The 17,559-nt window shown below is 41.1% G+C and overlaps 1 protein-coding gene across 4 annotated transcripts in view; it reads left to right on the top strand.

Annotated features, from left to right (window-relative positions):
* fbln2 (fibulin 2) overlaps positions 1 to 17,559 on the top strand; it is a 73,571-nt gene that overhangs the window by 5,280 nt on the left and 50,732 nt on the right. The window lies entirely within an intron of this gene.

Here is a 17,559-nt window from a genome sequence, read left to right as displayed (position 1 = left end):
ATGCTTGAGCTTACATTCGTAGTAGCTCATAAATCATTTTAAATACCACATTCATTCATTCATTTACTACAGTCATTTAAGACTGTCTTCCTGATGTATAGCTGTACAAAGTTGCCTGCACTTTCTCTGTCCCATTCTAAATACCAGTCATGTCACATGTGTATGGAAAAAACAGCCACATGTCCCTTGGTGTCAGAGCAGGCACAAAACTAGTGAGTCCAGGATGTTTCTGGAATGGGAGTCAAACACTCCTCCCATGGCAAACATCCGCTCACAGCACTCTCCCACCCATCACCACCATCCTTCACCGTGAGCTCCCAGATCACAAGGGCTCAGCTCCCTCGCAGAACCTTATAAATTCTTTCTGGCCACCTGCCTCAGCTGCTTTGATTTGAGATGTGTTTCTTTGTTGGTAATGTTTTTGTTTCAAAGATTTAGAAATAACATTTCTATGGTATTTATTTACTTTCAAAAAAGTTAAAGCATTCAAAAAGAAAGACACAAAAATGTGGCTGTAGTTTGAATGACAGTACGTGGTAGTTACACAGATGGTAGACCGCAACATTGCTGACTCAGTTATATTTAGCTGGTCAAAGCCTTTCATATGGGACTGAGAGATAAATAATCTATTGCTGTTGCACGTGAGCTGTGTTTTTTTAAGGATGTGTGCAACATGAGGCAGCAACAGAACCAGACACTGGTGGCCTGAAGGGCTTAGAGATGCAGAGTTACATGTGCAGTGGCTACACTATTGAAAAATACAAGCATTGTGACAATTAATAGCAAGACCTGAACACTGTAAATCGATAAAATAATCCTGTATAAGACATTTCCTCTGTGCTTATAATGTATTGTATGGTCTGACTAAGGGTTTGATTTAAAATCGACTATTTAATCAAATTTGTTACATCTATTCAATTCAATTCAATTCAATTTTATTTATATAGCGCCAAATCACAACAGAAGTCGCCTCAAGGCGCTTTATATTGTACAGGAGATCGCACAATAATACATACAGAGAAAAACCCAACAATCATATGACCCCCTATGAGCAAGCACTTTGGCGACAGTGGGAAGGAAAAACTCCCTTTTAACAGGAAGTAACCTCCGGCAGAACCAGGCTCAGGGAGGGGCGGGGCCATCTGCTGCGACCGGTTGGGGTGAGAGAAGGAAGACAGGATAAAGACATGCTGTGGAAGAGAGACAGAGATTAATAACAGATACGATTCGATGCAGAGAGGTCTATTAACACATACTGAGTGAGAAAAGTGACTGGAAAGGAAAAACTCAATGCATCATGGGAATCCCCGGCAGCCTACGTCTATTGCAGCATAACTAAGGGAGGATTCAGGGTCACCTGGTCCAGCCCTAACTATATGCTTTAGCAAAAAGGAAAGTTTTAAACCTAATCTTGAAAGTAGAGATAGTGTCTGTCTCCCGAATCCAAACTGGAAGCTGGTTCCACAGAAGAGGGGCCTGAAAACTGAAGCCTCTGCCTCCCATTCTACTTTTAAATACTCTAGGAACAACAAGTAAGTCTGCAGTGTGAGAGCGAAGTGCTCTAATAGGGTGATATGGTACTACAAGGTCATTAAGATAAGATGGGGCCTGTGGTGTTCCCGGTCAAAAGTGACCGCCATGGGAAATGAATGGGAATCCACCCACCCCCTTTGGCCTCTGACCCCTGAATGGCCCAGTGAATGACCACTGAACGACTCAGTGAACGACTCATTGAACTACCCACTGAACAGAATTTGGTGGTGAAAAATGTTTGTTATGTTAATATAAGAGCTGTACTGACCGGTACATTGTGACCAGGAACATTAAAGTAAGGGGGGTGGGGGTGCACACAACCAGTTTAACCATAATGACCAAATTCTTTTATTTCATTTTTTCATAAATTAGTAGTTTTATAATAGGAACTTTTGGTCAATTATTCTGAAAATATGTTAGCAACCAACCCATGTTGTGGAGTTGGGGTTGGTTATTACTTTATCTAAATCTTATACATATAGAAAGTCTGCTTATGTCCCCTTAAATGGTGCCACATTTGTAAGGAAAATGCATTTGTGGGTTAAGCAGCAGAGTTGAGTACGTGGGTTTTACCCTCAAAAATAATGACAAGTAATCGACTAAACACAAAAGTCATTACTTTTTGTGCTCAGCTGAGACTGAAGAAGTCACTTGGATGAGTGATGAAACGTTTCTCCCACTGAAAACGCTACGTCCAGATGAACAGAATCAACCTTTCGGGATGTGCTAAATTTAGCTGAATCATAGGAAATGGAGTTTTATTGTTTGAACGGTTTAAAGACCCCAGTGTGAACCCATTGCAATGCATTTGAATCCACTGGGAGAGAGTAAATCTCCTGGCATTGTTTTGTACTGGATCTATGCAGAACTTTGCAGACTGTTGTCTACATAATGTCTGAGTGCAATGTCCGCCACCATTGTGTTTTTGGACTAGTCATTGTTAAGTAAATAGGAATAACAACCATATGGTAAATGGACTGGTTCTTATAGAGTGCTTTTCTACTCTATCTTGAACGCTCAAAGCTCTTTACACAACTTGTGCTTTGACCCATTCACACGAGCACTTTTTTCTACTGCTTCCTAACTAACATCCACACACATTAATGTTCTGATGGATGCATCGGAGAGAAACTTGGGTTAGTATCTTGCAGACTGGAACAGACTAGCATCGAACCACCAACCTTCTGGTTAGCAGGTGACCAGCTCTACCCCCTGAGCTACAGCCACCCTCAGGAAGAATAATATTATAATATTAATAGATATTTCAGATCTACCATTTATCAGCTCAAACATCCAACGACATGAATGCTTCAAAAGCATCAACATCAGCTCCTCTCTGACAGCGTGGTGGGAGTTTCTGAAGTTGACAGAGTCTCCATTAATCCCATGCAAACGTACACCTATCTGGAACAACCCTGACATATTACAAAACAATAATATGATAAACTTTTCAGATTGGAGTAGTAAAGGAATCAAATATTTAGAACATATACTAGAAGGAACAGAATTTATTTCATTTGACAGACTAGTTACACAATATGGGATCAACAAGAAAAGATTTTTAGAATATCAACAAATTAAATCCATACTAAAAAAGAGATTTAAACCGGGTCAAGTTGAACTACAAACACCACCAAGTGTGGTTCAATTTCTTACTCTTAAAACCCCCAAATTACTATCCAAAATATACAGAATGCTTTCTAAAACAGATGAATCAATATCACTTCCTATTGCAAAATGGGAAGCGGATTTATCAGTTAACTTAGACCAAAACTTCTGGTCTCAGATTTGCTTAAAAACCTTTCATTTAATTAGAAATCCCAGTCTTCAATTAATTCAATACAAAATACTACATAGAGTGCACTATACAGGTCATCGGATGTTCAAGATGGGCTTTACGTCTACCAACAACTGCTCACACTGCCAAACCAATTCACCGGACAATTATATCCACGCTCTTTGGTTCTGTCCACCAGTTCAGAAGTTTTGGCGTGAGATATGTGAAGACTTATCAAAGTGTCTGAAATGTAACATTCCAACTTCTCCTTTAGTATGTTTGTTGGGCAGCTTAGATAATGTCACTACGGAAAAGAATATAGCCCATATGGTTTTCACTGCCCTATGCATAGCCAAGAAAACAGTCCTCATGAACTGGAAAAATAAAAATAATCTTAATTCTAACCAATATAGAAATTATCTATTAGATTACATTAGTCTTGATACAGCCTCTGCCACCACATCAGATCAATTGCTCTGGGCTCCTTTGATCAGCTCCATCACCTAGTGGGGGTGGGGGGTCTTAGTTTGGTCCCACCTTCACTGTTGTGATTGGTGTGGGGGTAGGGACGGGCTTAGGGCATCAGGGGGTTCCCCGGGAGCATCTTCCTTGGGGGGCTCAACCCGGGATAACGGTCATGGCCAATTAGGGGCTCTGTTGGCTCTTAGGTGACGGTTTCCTCGTGGCTGCGTGCAGCGGGGCTAGGGGAGGGTCTGTGCTGACGGACGTGGGTTACTGACCTGGTAGCCTGGCTGCCCCTGGGTGGGTCCGGGATGGGCGTGAGGTTCTGGGGGCACTCCGTCTCTGGGCTGGGGCCCTGGCCAAGCCTCAGGGGCTTGGGTCCTGGTTGGTGTGTTGCCGGGGTTGTGGGCGGGTGGGTGTATGGGGGCCCAGTCCTGGCGCAGGGTGCCGCCTGTGCATCGAACCACCTGGGGGGCTCTTCAACTGGTGGGGGAGGTTGTCAAATCCTGCAGGAGATTTCCTCTCTTCAGGAACTCTCTCTGCAGGAGGGGGAGATACAGGAGAGGTGGAGGAAGATCTCAGCCTGGGCGTCTATTGTCTTGTGTAGTCTGGAAGATGAGTGGATGATGGGGTGGGTGCAGTTTTCTCTGTGGTGGGGTCAGGTGGACTGTCCCGGGCTCTGTGGGGCTGGGCGGCGTTGCTGCACTGGGCCCCGGTCCGGATGGGCCTGGGCCCCCCTTTCCCTGGCGGGTTGCAGAGTATGGGGGTGCCTACTGGGGTCAGCGGGGGAGCTGGCCCCAGGGAGGGGTCACTTGCCCCTCCCTTCCTTCCCTCCCCATCTCCAGCTGCCTCCCTCTTCCCGCTCCACCACAATCACCCACACATGCAGGGCCTTGGGGTAGGGGTGTGTCACCAGGGTGCAGAGGAGACATCCCCCCCCTCTGTCCCCTTCTGGCTGCCTCTGCCTCAATTTTATCCCACAACTTAGACATTCACATTACTCACACTCTCATTACACATACATATAGGATCTTGGGGGTGGGCACGCTACACGGATTCCAAATTACCATCAGGGTGTACACCTCACCCCTGGCGTCGTTGCCCACCTCTCAATTTTAAATACACGTAGACATTGAGGGCTAGCAGGAGGGGCTATACGCTTACCTGCTGCTCTGGCAGGTAGCTCCATGCCCTCCTGGGTTTTAAATGCACCTTAGAACACACATACATCAACACTACATAAGAGCGGGTGGAGGGAGGTTTGGAGTCTTCCTACACCCCCGTTCTCTGCGGCCTGCTGGAGCGGGGGGGCTAGGAGGAGGAGTTGGCCGTCCGACTGGGGTCTGGAATGTGGGGCCTCCCTGCTGCTGCGGAGTCGGGGCAGTCTGCTTCTCCCCACCGCAGGGAAAAGGGTAACATCACCTGGGTCTGGGCGCAGTTTCCCCCTCCAGGGGCAAGGGTACCTAGACCCGGGGCTTAGAGTACGCTTGGGGAGTGTGATTGTGTGTACAGCGTCTCTTTATGTCCGTCTCCACGTTGGGTGAGTGTTGAGTAATTGTATATGAGAGCATGAGGGTGGGAATAGATGTTTGTATCTGTGTGTGCCTGTTTGACTGTGTCTTTATGTCAGGTTGGGTATCAGACGCCACCTCTCTGGGGACATCTCAGGCCCTCCAAGGTTTGGAGGCCCATCTCCCCCCACCACTTCCCCTGCCGGTGGCAGACGCCCTCAGACATCGGTGCGTTGGTGGTTCTTTGTGTCCGGGGGTGGGCGCCCAGGTACCCACCGGCTCACTCCTTGGCGGCTGCTTATCGGGGCCTGGAGCCTGGGGCTCGCTCGGGCCACTTCGGGGATGGGGTGCCCTCGGCCTCTCAGCCCGGGGCTCGGTCACTCAGGCACAGCTGGCTGCCGGCGGAGCTCACGGGCACGTCACTGCAACCCCCCCGGCTTCTGCTCCGCGGCTGCTGAGTGACCCCTCATCTGGGACTCTCCTCAGCTCTTTCTGGATAGTGGCGCGGCTGCCCCTCTGTTGGTCTTCCTTGGTCTCTTGTGTTCTGGGGGCCTCTGGATGTCTGGAGTTTTGATCTCCTCCATACCTGCTTCATGCCCTGGAGGACGGGGCAGTGGCCCCCCACACCCTCTAGCAGATCATTACATGAAGGAACCTTTTAAAAACAAGCGCGTTCATGCTCACAGGTGCACACACGGGTGATCACACACACAAACTACACCCTTTTTGGCTCCTACCTCAAAGCACACTGTGCGCTGTCGATCCTACGTGCTGCACAATAATGTTTAATATTTAGTATTTACTGTCATATTCCCATATATCATTGTGATGTTGTTTATTACTCTCGTTTTCTTCTGCTTGCTTTCTTTTTTTCTCAACAGGTGATCCAGGTGATCGATATATGTATTTTTTGTCTGCTTATTCTGTTGGTTTTTGGTTTTTGCCCTTCTCCCCCGTCCCTCTTCTCAGCTGTTTTTCTTTCCCTCTTTCTTTCTCCCCTTTCTTTCCACCAGTCAAGTCTGTCCCGTATTCAGCAAGTCAAAATAAAATAAACAATAAAAGGTGAATCAAATGGACCATTACGGCAAGGCTGGGATGGTCCATTTGGTAAAGTAAATCCGTTGGGCATCTTTCTTCGCCTTTAGACAATAATTCTGATGGCAAAAGAACCAAACGGGACAGGTTTAAAAAAAAAAAAAAAAAAAAAAAAAAAAAAAAAAAAAAAAAAAAAAAAATATAATATTATATTATAATAGCCAGGGTTATTCATTAAAAATGCTCCAAAAGGCACCAACAGCATGCACACACTCGGGAAAGAGGACCAGTTTTAATTATTCAGAGTAGTGGATGAGGCCTACCAAACACTGGCTGTGTCAGGATACCTGACAGTCAACGTGGCCATACTCCTTATTGAGATTGGAAGCTATCCATACAGGACAACATTATTTTTTTTCATTCATTTCCTGTTACTCCTCCCTGTGTTAAATACTTTTGGCCTTTTATGAATGAAGAATGTTAGCATGCAGGACTGTAGAGGGTTACTCTGTTAGTGTGTGTGTGCATTCAGCACATTTCATTGAAGTAATTTTAATTGAGCATGTGGATGATAAAATGATCAAGTTGTTCATTTGTTAGGAGGCTGGTTTTAATAAGTATTCTGATGAAAGAATGTGACTAGGTAATTTCTGTGCACCACATGTGATTTATTTTCAGGCCATTTGCAAAGTAATTCATTATAATAGGGAAGGATTTTTCTGCAGTGGACTGGGTGCTGGATCACAACCTGATCGCAACGCTTCCTCCCCAAAATGACACATTGCCATGTCCTCTGTAGCATATGTACTGTAGGAGGATAAACTGAGGAGAGGTTATCTGTTGGGGTGGGAAAGTGCGCTTATTCCAGATAACGTGCTTTCTTCAGATAGAAACACTGCAGACTACAGACAGGTAGCTTCTGAAAACCATAAAGCAAAGATAGAAGGAGATTCTCGCAGGGCTTCTCGACAGGCTGCTGATAATGAAGTTTATCAGCAGCCTGGCATATCATATCAGGATAGCACAAGAAAGGCATGAAAGATTTTGCAACTATTTAACATCTGGCACAAGTGGAGTGATTTTTTTTCTCTTTTCTTTTTTCAAAAACTGGCACTGTGGTAATGCTTTTCAAAGGAAAGTCCAAGTTTTTTCTTGCACATTATGTGTTACAAAATTATGTGCTTTATTTATTAGTTTTAGCATTTGTTGTGTTTTGTGACTTTTTCTCAAAGTCACCCTGAATTAAATGGATTTCGCTGACCCTTAGAGCTTGCTACTATGTGCATATATTAATCACAATAAAGTAATTATTTTGAAGTGAAGGAAAATCATTAGTTTGTCATAACAGACCTGAATCCCATCTTTTCTTGCTAACTTTTACATCTTCTTAAGTAGGTTACACCTATGCTTTGACCAGTGTGTCTTTGTCCTGTCTTCCTCCCTTCACCCCCAACTGGCCGCCCCTCCCTGAGCCTGGTTCTGATGGAGGTTTCTTCCTGTTAAAATAGAGTTTTTCCTTCACACTGTTGCCAAAGCGTATGCTCACGGGGGGATCATCTCAGTGATGAGATTTTCTATGTTATCTTTGTATTATTGCAGGGTCTTTACCTTATAATGTAAAACGCCTTGAGGCAACTGTTATTGTGATTTGGCACTATATAAACAAAACTGAATTCAATTGAACTGAGTTGAATTAATATGTGATTAGGCAATTGTTAGTCCCTTACTGTCCACCAGGTCACCAGCAACTCACTTAAGGGTTAGGGTTATGCTTTAGTGACATGCTAAATAGAAGCTTTTACAGACTCTGGATGGTGTCACATATTACATATGATTATATCAATCTACCATGCCACAGTCACACAAGTGGTGTCCTGTTTTAAAATGGAATAGCATAGATTGAGGCTCCGTCTTGAAGCACTTTAAAATTTCGCAACATATTTCCATCAAATTTTGAGACTGAACTTACCCTCAGCTATGTGTCCTGGTGCCTTTTTTTCTCACTTTCATTAACTTTGAAACGCATTCAAACAACCAGCATAGAATCAATGTTAAATTTCAGAGCATGCAGAAACAATGTGTTTTATTTTGGAGCGTTGAGTGCTACTCACATTCAATTCAATTCAATTCAATTTTATTTATATAGCGCCAAATCACAACAAAAGTCGCCTCAAGGCGCTTTTGTTGTGATTAGGGTTAGGGGGGGACACATTGTGTCATATGGCCAAAAAGTAATACTTTTTCATAAACTAATATATAAATGTTTGTTTTCTGAGATAAACAGATGGTAACACTAGTTGTTCTTGTATTTTTATTTTTGCTCTTTTCAGAAAACTGATCATATAACAGATAAGTCAGGACCCCTCGACCTTGCTGCCCAAAAAAGATCATAGTTTCCTAGGAAACCTTAATCAAACAGGAAGTGAAAAGAAAGATAAACATCTAGTGAAACTGAAAGTCAGTGAAAAAAATCTCAGTATGCAGACATGAGTGGAACTCTAGTTTGATATTTCTTTTTATACCTACCTCTACATCCTTAAGAAGCTTTACCTTTTCCCAGGATTCATTTGTAAATAAGAATATGTTCTATATTTGCCTACTTAAATAAAGGTTAGCTAGTTTAACCATACTTGATGTTTATATTCAACACAGTTATTATGGACATAAAATCATATTATAAAAATACGTTACAAATATCTTTAGTTGGTTAAGCACCAGGTACTTAGGTGCAGCGATTTCTGTTAACTAAAACTTCATAGAAAAATGTAGCATCTGCAGGATTTAAGTGTGGCAACAGTCCATGAGACTAAGTATTACGGTAAAGAAGCACTTTTGCATTATGCAGCTCCACCATCAGTTTTCTCTAAAATATGCAAAAGTTTCAATTTTTTTACAGAAACAAGCGTCCTCTGCAAGCAGTGAGTGGTAAAAGTTTCACTCAGCTATTCAGATATCCTAAACAGTCTGTCAGGGAGACAGAGTGGCTGATCAGTCAAAAAAGGATGATTTATTCTGTCAGCAAGCTGCTTCACACGCCCAGTCCCCGGACTCAGGTGAGTCAGTCGCTTTTTAAAGGTTACTGTCAAGATAAATCAGGCACGACGACAACAGCTGTCTTTGTCTACAGTAATGTGGCTCAAGTCGCCATCTGTTACATCCCCACTTCCAGATGGGATTTGGGATTTCCCCGAGGTAAAAGATTCTGATTTGAGTTCATTTTAGAAATCCAAGACACATTGTGTAATGCAAATTTGACAAGAAACACTAAACTTTTATAGCTGGCATAATGAAAGAACACTTGCTAATCTAGCACAGGGAAGTACTGAAGTGCTGTTTTACCAGTGAAAACTCAAGTGAGGTTTCTCCTCACTGCTGTAAAAGTCATTTTTTTGCAAGGAACGAGGAAAAGCACAGACAACAACCTGACAAAAACTGGGAGAATGGACACAGACTAAATACACTCACCACAGACAGACGGGTAATAAAGTGCAGGGGAACGCATTACAGAGAACAAAGGAGGGAAGTAAAAACACAGAAAACCACAGAAAACAGGAAAGGATGGCAATCCACACAGGCACAGGACACGCTGAAAATGAGACTTACAATAATAAGAAAGGATCAAAAGAAAGATCTGGACAAAAATATTGTTTTTGGATGAAGTCTTTTAAATTAGAAACACAGAAAAAGTTGGAAAAATTTATTTTATTCATTTTAATGAATAAAAAATACATATAAATAAATATGTAGATGCCAACTATTCACTAACCTGGTATGTTAATCTAGTTTCTACCACGTATGTCATTGTGTTAGCAGTGGTAGTCGTGATACTTTTAGTGTTCTGCAGACTTCTCTTAGTTATGGAGAGTTGCTCTTGGGAGTAAGCTGTTGCAATATCAAAAGTAGCAGCAGGACTTAGAGACTGTTTTGCTCTTAAAGGCTCCCAGGGGTATACATTTTTGCCAACTTAGTGATGCTTTTTCTGGATTTGGTAACTTTCAAAACCGTTTAACTTTTAAACTTTTTTGCCACCAAATACTCACATTTGACATTTTGCTTCATTTTTTTATCTTATATTTTTTGAAGAGAGTTGCACAGTATAAAGTGCCAGTGTAAGAGTGAGCAAGAAACAACTTTATACAGATAGCCTCCCATTAGCTATAGATTTGTACACATAATAATAATGGACAAGAGCAATATCCAGATGAGCAGAATGAGGACTCGACAGAAAAGCCAAATCATCTTCATATTCACATAGTTTTTGGTTTTTATATAGTTGTAAACTTTTGCATTGACTGACAGGTTTAAACTTAAAGGCATAAGTTGGCATTAGCTTGAACAAAAAGCTAGATTCAAGATTCAAGAAGTTTATTGTCATGTACACCGCAAAACACAAATGGTTACGCAGAGCAATGAAATTCTTACTTTGCAGGTTCCCTTCACACGACTAAAAGAAAGTAATAGTTAGTAAAACAGTAAAACAGTGCTTTGTAGATCTTGTAGCTTAAATGTGGGTAAACAGAATTCAAAGTGCAAGTATTTGCAACACCGTCACAGTGATAATATATATATATATATATATGTATATATGTATATATATGCAAGGTAAGGTGTATGCAATATTAATTACAGTTGTATTATGTTGTGTATAAGTGTGCAAAATTGCACATTTAGAGTTATGGATAAACAGTTTGACATAGTCAGTGTCTAGTCAGTCAGATCTGCTTAACCTGAATGTTTTCTTCACTTTCATTTTAAGAGAATCAGGTAACTATATCTAGGAGGAAAGACTGAAGGTGAAAAAAGCAGAAAGCAGAAAGCATACACACATAACACGTTACCTTTGTGTATTAAAATTGTTTTAAAGATTTGGAAAGAAAAAAAAGACACCGCCTTCCAAACATTGTCAGTCCAAGTTTTAGTTGTTAGCTGACAGTTACGAAAGACTTTGCAGCCAGTCGGTGACTAGGCTAAAGAATCACAGAAACGTGCAGTTAAGTATATTAGTGGAAGAGTGGAAAAACAACGCTGGCTTGTCCGTTGCTTGTTTGGCTTAAGAAAGGGCATCTCAGCCTTGCTTTCAGAAACACTGGTAGCTGAGAACATCTTGACACTGTAATAGCTGGGGAGTGTTTGCTCCAATACACAGTGCAGCCTGGAACACACATCGGAAAGCCTGAAATCTCTGCTCCGAGTGAAGTAATTGTTGAGTCGCTATTATTCATCATCAACCAGATATATCGGGTTATTATGTTATAGACATTATTTAGTACAATAATTTTTTTATTACACCTTTAAAAATAAGATGCCCAACATGAGTCCTCACTGGACAGTTTTGAGATCCAGATTCAAGGTCTCAGACAGTCCCCAGAGAAAAACTGCAATCAAAATGCCAGTCACACTCCCAGGCACTGACAGATAGGATGGTCATGGAATATGCTTCTCACAATCTGGACTGCTCATGGCTGTCCAGCCAAAGCACGTTTACTTGTATCATCAGTTTAACAGAATTTCTTTCACTTCTGTGTGCTGAGCTCATCTAGCACACTGTGCCAGTCCTGCATTGAGGTAGTCTGCACATGTTAAGAATATCCGAGACCAAAACTTCCATCTGTTCACAGCTAATCACCCGGCTTTGTCTTCCATACACAATAGCAAACACTGAGCCTGAGTTCTTTTGGAAAAAGAGTGACTTTGATCGTAATTTTGGACTGCATTCAAACAGTGAAGTATTTACAGAAAGCTTTGAAGATACAGGTTTGTATGTCTTTGTGGCTCCTAGAAGTGATGTACCTCTTTAAGGAATTACCATGAAAACTGTTCCAAATGAGTTATGCACAGCACTTGATGACTGATTTGGTGATTTGATTTACCACATGTGAGTTTGGCTGAAATGACTGAGACTGAATGAGTGAACAATTAAATTACATCGCATCACATACACTTTCAATTCAGTTCAATTTTATTTATTTATATAGCACCAAATCACAACAACAGTTGCCCCAAATCCCTTTTTATTGTAAAGACCCGCAATAATAGAGAGAAAACCCCAACAATCAGACAAGCACCTACAAGCAAGCACTTGGTGATGGTGGGAAGGAAAAACTCCCTTTTAATAGGAAGAACCCTCCGGCAGAACCGGTCTCAGGGAGGGGCGGCTATTTGCCGCAACCAGGTTATGGTTGAGGGGAGGAAAACAGGAAAAAAGACATGATGTGGAAGAGAGCCAGAGATTAATAATAACTAATGATTAAATGCAAATTAGTGTATAAACACACAGAGAATGAAGAGAGGTGAGTGAATAAAAAAAAGTGCATCATGTTAAGGATTCAGGGTCACCTGATCCAGCCCTAACTGTAAGCTTTTATCAAAAAGTTAGGTTTTAACCCTTATCGTAAAAGTAGAGGGTGTTCCAGTTCCACAGCGGAGGGGCTTGAAGGCTGAAGATTTAGAAATGAAGGCTCTATGGGAGTAATATATATCTATATATAGAGATATATTTTTTAAAAATACTCTCAAATTATTCCTTTTCCTTGCAGAAATAAAAATATACAGAAGTTAGAGACGCTAATGCCATTTGCGGTTTGTCCTTCGCCCTGCTGCTTGCGGTTTAAACCAACACTGTTTATATTGTCCAAATGCCTCCTCAAGCACTATTGATTGGGGCCATTTGAATTATGGTTATTTATGATGACTACTACGGAACAGCAAAATAATTAGTGTTGGAGGCCGAGAGGGAGACATTCTTTTTTTCCATCGTTTTGGAGGAGAGGCAGAGGATTTTAAATGGCTTCCATTTACATACAATTAAAGCAGCAACATTTTTCTACAACTGACACTCTATTTTACTTATTTACTCATCATTAGTTCATATAAAACAGTTGTGATTCAACAAATGCAGCTTGTTAGTTCCAAACAAGCACTGTGATTTAGGCCTTTATGAAATCAGCCTCTTGTACACGGATGGTGATAAGATTTTGTAGACAATCTTCTTTGGAAAATTGGGTGACAGAGTTTGATAAAATAAATAATTTGTTTATTCAAGTATCTTCAGTGAACTGAAGACTTTTATTTTTCTAAACAACAAAGCACCAGTTTCTTGGTTTTGTTGTAATAGGTTCCCACTACAGAAAGGTATCATACACTATATTGCTGAAAGCATTCCCTCGTTTGTCTGTACATGCAAATAAACTTGAGTGACATCCAGACACTGATGTTGCTCCAATTTGTGCCAATGGTATTCTGTCAGGACTCTGCACAGGCCAGTCAAGTTCTTCCACAACAAACTAGCTCATCATTGTCTCGATTCTGCCTTAAGTTAGGTGCCTCCTACTGTGCCTTGTAAATTGTTGTTATTGGGCCCTGCAACTTGAGCCAGAACAGGAAGTCAGCCATGTTAGTTGGGGTAAGCAAGTGCACATTTGTTGAAGGGTTCAGTCAATTAACTGCTGCAATTCTCATTCTTTTTCATGCCTATATAACTGTATTAATCACATTGCTATTTAATTCTTTTGTTGATATGTTTTAGTTTCACTCCGATTCAATGGTATATGGCGGCATAGCTTAAAATAAAGCACCTGGAGCTTGAACGTAGTCTTATGCATGAAGTTTGGCTTGCTGCTGAATTGTGTACCTGTGCATACATGCACAAACACAAGGAGAGCAGCACAGTCTCTCTTTGATTTTACATGGTCTACCAGTTCATGGCTGAGTTGCTTTTGTTCCTAACTGCTTCCACTTTGTTATAATACCACTAACAGTTGACTGTGGAATATTTAATAGTGAGGAAATTCACAACTGGACTGGTGGCATTCTATCACAGTGCCACACTGGAATTCAGTGAGCTCCTGATAGCAGCCCATTCTTTCACAAATGTTTGTATAAGTAGTCTGCATGTCTATGATTTTATACAACTGTGGCCAAGAAAGTGATGGAAACACCTGAATTCAATTATCTGGACATGACCTTTCGGCAATATGTATGTGTATTACTTGGCTTCATACAAAAATAAAATGCTTGCATCCAGCAGCTTATAGTATCTACCTCTATCTATCCACCAGATCACCAGCTACCTATCAGGCACTTTATATTGTAAGGTAGACCCTACAATAATACATACAGAGAAAAACCCAACAATCATATGACCCTATGAGCAAGCACTTTGGCGACAGTGGGAAGGAAAAACTCCCTTTTAACAGGAAGAAACCTCCAGCAGGCCCAGGCTCAGGGAGGGGCGGCAATCTTTCACCGGTTGGGGTGAGCAACAGGATTCAGGGTCACCTGGTCCAGCCCTAACTATATGCTTTAGCAAAAAGGAATGTTTTAAGCCTAATCTTAAAAGTAGAGATAGTGTCTGTCTCCTGAATCCAAACTGGAAGCTGGTTCCACAGAAGAGGGGCCTGAAAACTGAAAGTCTGCCTCTGATTCTACTTTTAAGTACTCTTGGAACAGCCTCTAGTTTTCTGCTTGAAAAGTCAGATAAAACTGAGGTCATTGTACTCTACCCTAAACATCTTAGAAATATGGTAACAAGCCAGATGCTAACTCTGTATGGCATTATCTTGGCCAGCTATTAACTTTTCAGATGGTAGCCTAATGATGATCTCAGAGCAGCAAGAAGAGAGCCATGGCAGTTCACCTAGATTACCTCCCATCAGACACCAGAGGTTTATTCACAAAGCACATGCACAAACAAACCAGAAAAAGCTGCTCTGAACCACCTCTGAAAACACCCCATTCAGACTTTAGCTTCTCCGCAATCAAGTGCAATTAATTCTGCTTCCAGAGACAATAGCCAACTTCAAGCACAAGATGGCAGTAATCAAAAACAGGTATTAGAGAATCTTTATGACAGAATGCTTTTTTAGATAAAAGTAGAGAAATCTTTTTACTTTAATATATGTTTATTGATGATATTTTTACATTTCACTTCCATACAAGCACTGCTTGACTTGCTTGCCACGTTGGAATGCTACTGGATTCAAGATATTCCATATATTGCTTGGACATAACATCATATCATTTGGCTGCAGGGTGTTAGTGTTTGTTAGCTAAACGGGCTAATGAGAAAGTTTGTATATGCTAGCACTGATTAAATGCTGTACCATAAACCACAGTTATATGGTTTAAGGTGGTTCTGTCTTTATCAGTTTTTTAATGGTTGTAATGTGGTGAAAATTTGTTAATGATAACGAATTATGTAAGGGTTATAGTCATGCTAGGTTAGGGTATTTCAGTAGTGGATGCAGGTTTTTGTAGGTGAGCACTGTTGCTCATTTATCTTGAATCAGAAATTCATGATATCTAATGACAGTGCAAACACTTCGAATTCTACCTTTAAATCTTACCAGAAACTGGAAAACATAGCTAAGACCCCTAGGATTAATTAATTTAAGCATGGCAAAGTCATACAGTCATGGGGAAAATTTTTGACAGTGGCATAAATTCTAAATTATACTTTAGGTTTTATTTAGATTGCTTTTACATTTCTGTAGTAAAGAACAATTATAAGCATTTTATTATTTTCAAAAACTTTTATTGGCAAATAAATCAAAATTTCATTTTGGCAGTGGTGCCGCTGCCAAAACGCTTGACCAGTATTGTGTGTTCTAGAAACTATTGACTGCAATGGCTTGGAAAAGAAACAGTCAAAACAAACTGTGGCAAACACACAGCAGTTTGTTCTAGATGCTTGTGTAATCACGTCTCATTATCTGAAATAATTTCAACAGAGCATTTGCATTTTTTTTTGCAATCTGAGCCACACTTTCTGCTCTCTCAGGCAGGACAGTTTTCCTGGTTTTAGCTTCATCGTATCTCCATAGCTTTAGATGACTGATTGTTCAGATGTAGAATTATGTGTGTATCTGTTTCCTGTTGGTCACCATACATATAATGTTACAGATGTTTATTCTGAGCCTATTTTAAGATGTTTTGGAAATGTCAGAAAGCCAACAAGTCTGATGACGTCCTTTCCACTTTAATAGTTCCACTGCTTCAAAAAATATACAAAAAATATTATGGGTATTTACATCACTGGTGAGGATTTCGACCTTACAGTAAGTAGTAGTAGTAGTAATTAATATTAGCCCATTCAGGGAAAGGTGAAAGTTGACAGAGCAAATGTCCTTAATAGTCTATAACAACAGCATGAATACAGCACAGGATTACCTGCAGTTTCTTGGAGTCACCTCATGTGAAGGTCGACATTTGACCCTTTCCAGATCAAGCAGTCACAAAGTCAAAAGGAAACCCTTCAAATGATGTATGCCAGGCTCTGCAGGAGCCACAAATCATCTGGCTCTCTGATAGTGCTGCCTGCATTATTGACTTGACCAAGACAGAGAGTCAGTCATTTAAAGACAAACAAAACAAAGGAACACAATCTCAGTTATTTACAAAGTGTTTTCCAACCCTTGGGTGCTCTGCATCTTCCCATTGTCTCCAGGCCTCTGATATAACATGAAAGCTTTAAGTACCCCAGGTTTTTGTTTTTTGTTTGAAACCTGTCTCCATCTCCATGTGTGCATATGTGTGTGTGAGAGAGGAAAAGAGAGAGAGAGAAAGACAGACAAAGACATTAATGAGAGAGCCCTACAAACCCCTACAGCTCTTGCATGTCCATGCAAGAGCGGTAATACCGCTGTTATGAAGGTCCGTTTCCCTAACCACTGCTGCCCGACCTACTGTATGACCCCAGTCACCAAAACAATACTCCATTCGCTCCAGCTAAACACAGACTGCACAGATGACTATCTGGAAATACTGTCCACTAAATATTTTACTTTGTAGAATACCGGTGTTATGGCTGTTCCAATATTTACATAGTGGCCCACATCATGGCATAGCGACAGAGCACAATGTAAGGACACGCAAAAGGATGCATACTTCATTTGTTTCCTCTTGCTCTGCTGTTGTTTCTTCGTCACAGAGGGGAACAAAACTCAGCTCTAAATATCAGAGACAGATTTTTTTTAACCTGTTCTTATTCCCAATAACTGAAGATGCCTCTTAAGATGTCTGCATTCAGCATCTGGCATAGATGTTGTAAATAATGGATGGTATTGATTCACATCTCTTGTTACACTCTTGCATATCTGCTTGATGGCTTTCTTTTACATATCTTGAGTGGATCTGTGAAAGCTTTCAGTCTCTCAACATGCTATCTCTCGCTTTGTTCTCAGCGGACATCGGGGCAATTTTGCTTGTGAAGCCTCATTGGCAGGAAGTAAATCCTTTAAGTAA

The sequence above is a fragment of the Oreochromis niloticus genome, linkage group LG5 (assembly GCF_001858045.2).
Source record: "Oreochromis niloticus isolate F11D_XX linkage group LG5, O_niloticus_UMD_NMBU, whole genome shotgun sequence".
Taxonomy (NCBI): Eukaryota; Metazoa; Chordata; class Actinopteri; order Cichliformes; family Cichlidae; genus Oreochromis; species Oreochromis niloticus.
This window is presented reverse-complemented; position numbering and strand designations above follow the sequence as displayed.